The sequence below is a fragment of the Meleagris gallopavo genome, chromosome 1 (genome assembly GCF_000146605.3).
Source record: "Meleagris gallopavo isolate NT-WF06-2002-E0010 breed Aviagen turkey brand Nicholas breeding stock chromosome 1, Turkey_5.1, whole genome shotgun sequence".
NCBI classification, from domain to species: Eukaryota; Metazoa; Chordata; class Aves; order Galliformes; family Phasianidae; genus Meleagris; species Meleagris gallopavo.
Genome location: NC_015011.2, coordinates 9,630,581 through 9,636,991, shown reverse-complemented (window position 1 = coordinate 9,636,991; position 6,411 = coordinate 9,630,581).

Below are 6,411 nucleotides of genomic sequence, written 5' to 3'. Positions count from 1 at the left end.
GATCTTCAGAGGATGCCCAAGTGTGGACAGTTCCCCTGTGCTGTGCTCCAGGAAAGGAGAAATTTAACAGGTTGCCAGACACGATTAAAAACATAAAATATTTTTCCTTCTTAATTAGACTGCAGAAAACTTATCACCAACCACCCCCAGTGCTTGATTTTGAAAGCAAATAATTTTGAGTTGATTTTTAACATAACTTTATGCAACTTGCTGAAACCCTCGCATCTTCAGTAGGACTAGAGATGAAGCTGTTAAATAATAAGACTGTAAAAGATACTCTGTAATTACATTGCTCATAACTTTAGTTGGCTTTGGCTTTTGTCAGATAGTTTCTCATCAGAGAAACTTACTTAACTGAATGCCAGCAGCGATGACAACCGGCAGCTCTAATTACACATGACAGAGTACAAGACAGCATTTTTCCATCCTACCAGATGTTTCCACTGCTTTGGGCTCCCTCGTCTATGAATCTCTGCCCCCATAGAACTTGGTAAGACGTGTACCTGTCATTTGGGACATCACAGATATGTGGCAAGATGTGCAAAGTTTAACAGTGTGCAGCAGAAGCACCCAAGTAAACAGCCCCTTTCTGTCACAGAAGACTTCCTTCACATGAGAGAGCTGTGCAGGCGGGTGCGTGTCACTCAGGTGCTGTGATGGGCTCGGTGCTGGAACAGGCCTGGTGGCAGTGGGAAGGTATTGGGTGTACTGCTGTTCAACCGCGCTACTGCTGAAGTGCTCCCTGTCCTGTGCATGACCAGATTGCCCCAGTGGGCTCATGGGCTCATGCTTCATCAGGCAGCTGAAGCATGCAGGACAAGCTGATGGCTGCCATGGTGTGAAACTGCAAGTTATGTCAGCACGGTGCTTCCTATTCCACAACATAACGATCTGCCAGCGTGCACCAATGAATTTTCCCATTTTTGTTTTGTGTAGAAATGTTTGTTTTAATATCACTCTACTTTGCCTCCTGTATATAGACTAAACTGGCCTGATTTTTGTTGCAGAACACAAGGAAGGCAGAACAATGAAAGTGTTCCATAGGTGAAAGATCCTGAAACCATATTTGTGTTGTACAGCTAGAGCATAAAAACAAGACACGGCCATACACTCATAAGGTGGTCACTAATGAGATATTGGTAGACTAAAACATCACATTGTTGAAAATGAATAAATAAATAAATAGCAAAACTTCACCAGTTGATTGGTTCATCTGTGGTTCTAACATGCAGCAGGATGAAATATTTTCCAACTGCTATCTACTACAAGTGCTTCTTAATGGATTCTGGGAAGCAGGAAGGCATGCAGATCTTTATAGCAAGTTTACCAGGTTTTTCGTGTATCCACAATGCAAAAATTGAAATTAAGATCATTGTGGGTTATTACTTGTTCCACTTTATCTGGAACAAGAACTGAGGAAGTCTAGAAAAGAAGCTTGGAGATTTCTACCAAGAAAGTTTTGGAGAGATTTTGATAGTCTAGAAGGTATATTTTCTATCCCATTTTAAGAGCCAAGAGCCTTCGAGCTAGTCCAGATATTTTGAGCCTAGAAAGAGCTGTAACATTTCAAAAATAGGTTTTATATTTGCTTAAAAATAATTCATACTTTAACAGTCAGATATCTCTGAGCTTTCTAGACCTGGGAGACTGGAAGTGTTTCCTTTCTGCAAAGACTTCAATTTCTAGTCATATCCAATAAACTATATATGGGGCATTACAGTTCTGGCATTTCTAGACATAGAAAATTTGTTACTGTAGAAGCATGGATTTTTTCCTTTCCAATAGCTCACACAGGTGTCGTTCTCGGAGAAACTCCATGTCTAAAATGAAAAAGAAGTACTAGCTACAGGGAGCTGTTCCCTTTTGGAGACTGTTGAGATAAATCCTAGGTGATGGGATTTGAGAAGCAGATAAAGTGGTCAAAGGTGTACGATAAATTCACATACAATAAATCACTATAACTGAACACCCCATCTCTGAATGCACCACTCTGTGCCATCAGTCAGGTTTCTGTGTGAGCTCAGTTGATCGATTTTCAAGGAACTGGGAGAAGCAGAATATGCTAAACACTTTGGGACTGGCTCCCATGGCAGTACAACTTGGTTACTGTGAGAGCAGAAGGATGGGACACATAGCTCTTTCAAGTTGGTCAGGTCTTCCACGTGGACAAAGGTTAAGGAAGAAGTTAACAGTGGACAGTTATGGCAGATGGATCTGAAGTAGCCAAGCAGGTGATCGTGGGGCATCTTAAACTAGATGAAGCTGCTCCATGAGCTCCTGATTGGTGGTGAGTACTCGTATGGAGAGGAGCTCCTGTGACCAATAGCTGTTCATTAACCATCACTGCAGTGCTTGGAGAGTTTCAGTCAACTTCACAGCCCCTGCTCCAAGTCACACTCAAGAGAAATCCATTGCTTTATTGCTTATTTCTTTACCCTGCAACTACGTGCTTCCACTGTGAAGGGGAGGGGAATAGAGCATTTGGGCTTTCTTACTGGTTGTCTGATGCAGATTTTTGATGATAGCCAGAGGGGAATGGGAGAGGTTTCTTTTGTTTGTTTGTTTTTGTGAAGTTTATATTTTGAGCAATAAATACATGCATAATATGTCTAGGTTTTTAACACTGGGTACACAGATTGCTAAGTTGTTGCTATGTAAAGTAAGTTGATATGTAGAATGCGAGTATAAAACATTGACCAGTCATTTCTCCTGACTTCTGCACATGGAAGTACAACCAAGCTCTTAGTGCTTTACTTTTTTTCTATGTAAGCATACTGCTCTTAACGATAATGTACTCCCTAATTTGTTCTCCCACTAGTTTACATTTTCTATAGCTAGTTTTTCAAACACATAATAGCACTGTAGAGTTTAGGCAATTATTTCCAATGTCTGGGCATATTTATCAAGTGGAGTCAAGTATTGATCATCAGAGAATTTCTCAGCATTTTTTCATATTTTCTGGCTGGCTGAAGTGAGGGTGCAGTTCATTTTTGTAAGTGAATTGAAAATTGGTTTTGTATTTCTGTTTTTAAACAAAACTCACCAGGCCTCACTCTTACAGGTTCATAACAAAAAATACTCATGCTATTTGCTTTCCTCAACTGCTACTATCATTAATTGGCTGTTCTGTTTCAAATATGGCACTTCATGCTTTTCACATGTTTAGATCCAAAGAGTTTCAGTGAAATAACTATTCTGTGTGACAATGATTATTCTAAGGTTTTAAGACTAGCTACTTAATATTTTTTTTGTTAATTTCATTTTTAGCTGCATGTCAGTGAACAGTGAACAGCAAGACCAAATTTCTATCACCTGAACACTTCTTACCAGGAGTACCTGCTGCTTTCAAGGATGAAAATTTACTTTCCAGTATGATTTATCAGGTCCAGCATCACACCTACACTAACAATCAGTGGTTGCTCTTCTCTTCAGATATTCAGCCTTCTCTGCTGAGGTCAAGTAAGTGGGAAATCACTGCAGACTCATGACAGTCCAATACAGTAAATGGGTATTTCTATCCCTGTTTTACAGATCAAAGAGCACAAAACTAGATGGAAGTAAGAAATTCAAACAAAATCTTATGCTAAAATCTATGGGGAAATTGTGAATGTCCTGGTGTCCCTACTTTGTCTCTTATTGATAGACTGATCACTTCAATTTATTTCAAAGATTTATTTGTATTGCTAGTACTGCTGCCAATAGCACTGTTTCAACAAATGCACTTCTTAACTTCCTGAGAATCCAAAGTGGTCTGTCTCCAAATCTTTTGCTTTCTGTTCTGTACGATGTAATGGAAAGAATATTTGGAGGTAAAAGTGCTATCCCTGGTATTATCGCTATCCATCCTCATAAACAACCATACCCCTCCTGTTTATATGCTCCCTTTAAGTACTGGAAGGCCACAAAGAGGTCTCCCCAGAGCCTTCTCTTCTCTAACCTAAACAAGCCCAGTTCCTTCAGCCTTTCCTCATAGGAGAGGTGCTCCAGCCCTCTGATCATCTTAGTGGCCCTCTGGACTCATTCCAAGAGCTCTGCATCTTTCTTGTACTGGGGGCTCCACGCCTGGACACAGTACTGCAGGTGGGGCCTCACAAGAGCTGAGTAGAGGGGGACAATCACCTCCCTCTCCCTGCTGGCCACCCCTTTATTAAAGCAGCCCAGAACACAGTTGGCCTTCCGGGCTGCAAGCACACACTGCTGGCTCATGTCCAGCTTCTCGTCCACCAGGACCCCCAAGTCCTTCTCCACAGGGCTGCTCCCAAGAGGTTCATCCCCCAGTCTGCATAAACACCTGGGATTGCCCCGGCCCAAGTGCAGCACCCCGCACTTGGCCTTGTTGAACCTCATTAGGTTTTTATGGCCCACTTCTCTAGCCTGTTCATGTCCCTCTAGATGGCTTCCCTTCTTCCAATTTATCGACTGCACCACTCAGCTTGGTGTCATCTGCAGACTTGTTGAGGGTGCACTTGATGCTATCGTCTATGTCATTAATAAAGACGTTGAAGAGCACCTGTCCCAAAAATGTATAACACAATCCACCTCGCATTGACAATGACAAGCTTTCATTTCTGTAACCTTCATTCCATGTGATTCCTATATGTTTCCACTGAAGAAACTTCTGGGTAGCAGACTATTTGCAGGAGTGACATATAAGAAATGTTAACAAAGAGAATTGACAGAAAACTTCAAACTGACATGTTTTTACTGATTCTCCAGGATTCATTTTTTGCTTTTTGTGTATGTATCCACCTGTAGTCATTTTAATGAGCGGGGAAGTTATAAGAGGAAACAAGAAGCCATACCGTAGTTCCTAACAGATGGGAGACATCCATCAGCCACCACAGCAACCACTGAGACAGGCAGAACCAGATCCTACCTGGGATCCTACTGCATATAGGCAAAGATATAGGCACTGCCCTCCTGGGCACTACCCAGCCTTGAATGAAATGCACAAGCTCCCCTTACACACAGAGTTTCCCATATTCCACACTGTTGCCCTATACCTGTGAATAACAGTCATCATCTCTGGAGAGTAAGCATTTGACTATTTGTATAAAGTGGAGCAGACTCCATAGCAGTATAATGGCAATGGAGCCAGCAGCAGCCTTAGGATTAAAGCACTGTGAGGGGAAGGTTTGGAAGGATTTTCAAGGACTTGCCGTCATTTAAATGAAGCCAGACAGGAAGTTTGTCACCCGTATAACTGAGATACTCACTCACCTGATGAGCGCTACAGACGTCAAAGCTGTAGGGATCACATAAACTAAAAGCCAGAAACACACCCTGAGCCACTTTTGTATTCTCTTCCTATTAGGTTATCACATGATCTGTCCAGTCTGCTTTTAAATCATTTTAGAGATGTGACTCCTAGCACTTTTCTTGGGAAGCTATTTCACAGTCTATTAGACCTCTTGTTAAAATTTTGTCTGGATAGTCAACTCGAATCTCCCTTTGCTCAGTTTCCTAACTTTATGTGCAATTATACTCCTTAGAAGCACTCTAAACAATCTCCCTAATGCCTCACGGTTTATATCATTCAAGACATGTAAACAGTTATAGCATTTTTGGTCACTGTGTGGGGCATCTTAAAATACTTAGCAGCTACATTTTCCATAAATCATTCACTATAGCTTTATGTTTGGCATTTTATTCTTAAAGTTCCTTCTAATTTCTCATAATTTCCTTGGTGGGATGGTGTCCAGGCTTGCATGCAAGCTGTAATTTGTACAATAAAGATTTCATGTTCATAATGTTTCTAGGCTACACATAATTCTAAAATCCGCTCAGCGCCCTAATTTCACCAGTAACTGTATTCTTTTTTTTCTAACCTTATGCAGAAGAAGTAAGCAGCTTTTCGGTTTAATTAGTCTAGTTTCTGACAGCTTTAATGTGCAGTGCTGTAAAGAACTGCAAGGTTAAAAGATTTTCCTGGGTTTCACAGAACCAGAAAGAAAAATAAACATGTTTTGCTTATAAAACAGAAGAAAAACTATGTAGGATATTAAAATATTTTCCTCCATTTGTTTTCTTAGAGCACAGAACTGCTCATTTCACAGTGTAAAATAGGAACATGGGTTTGTCATCCTAACTCCTAAAATAAACCCCACATAAATGTATTCATAGTACCATCCAGATATTTTTCATGACAGCATGACAATCAGATGTCACATGCAGAATGCTGTCTGCTGATATTCAGAACATTCAGTGTCACTGCATGGTAGAAGCTCTTTCTGCATAACATAATGCATAGAGAGCATATAGATGCTTCTTGTTATAATATTTTTGCAGAAAATTGTATCTGGGAATTCATAACTGATGCATTTTATTTGAAAAAAAGAAATTATGCTTACATGAAGTGATAAGAAGAACTGATTGTAATTTCTTCACAGAAGTGTGAAAAACTGCATGGGA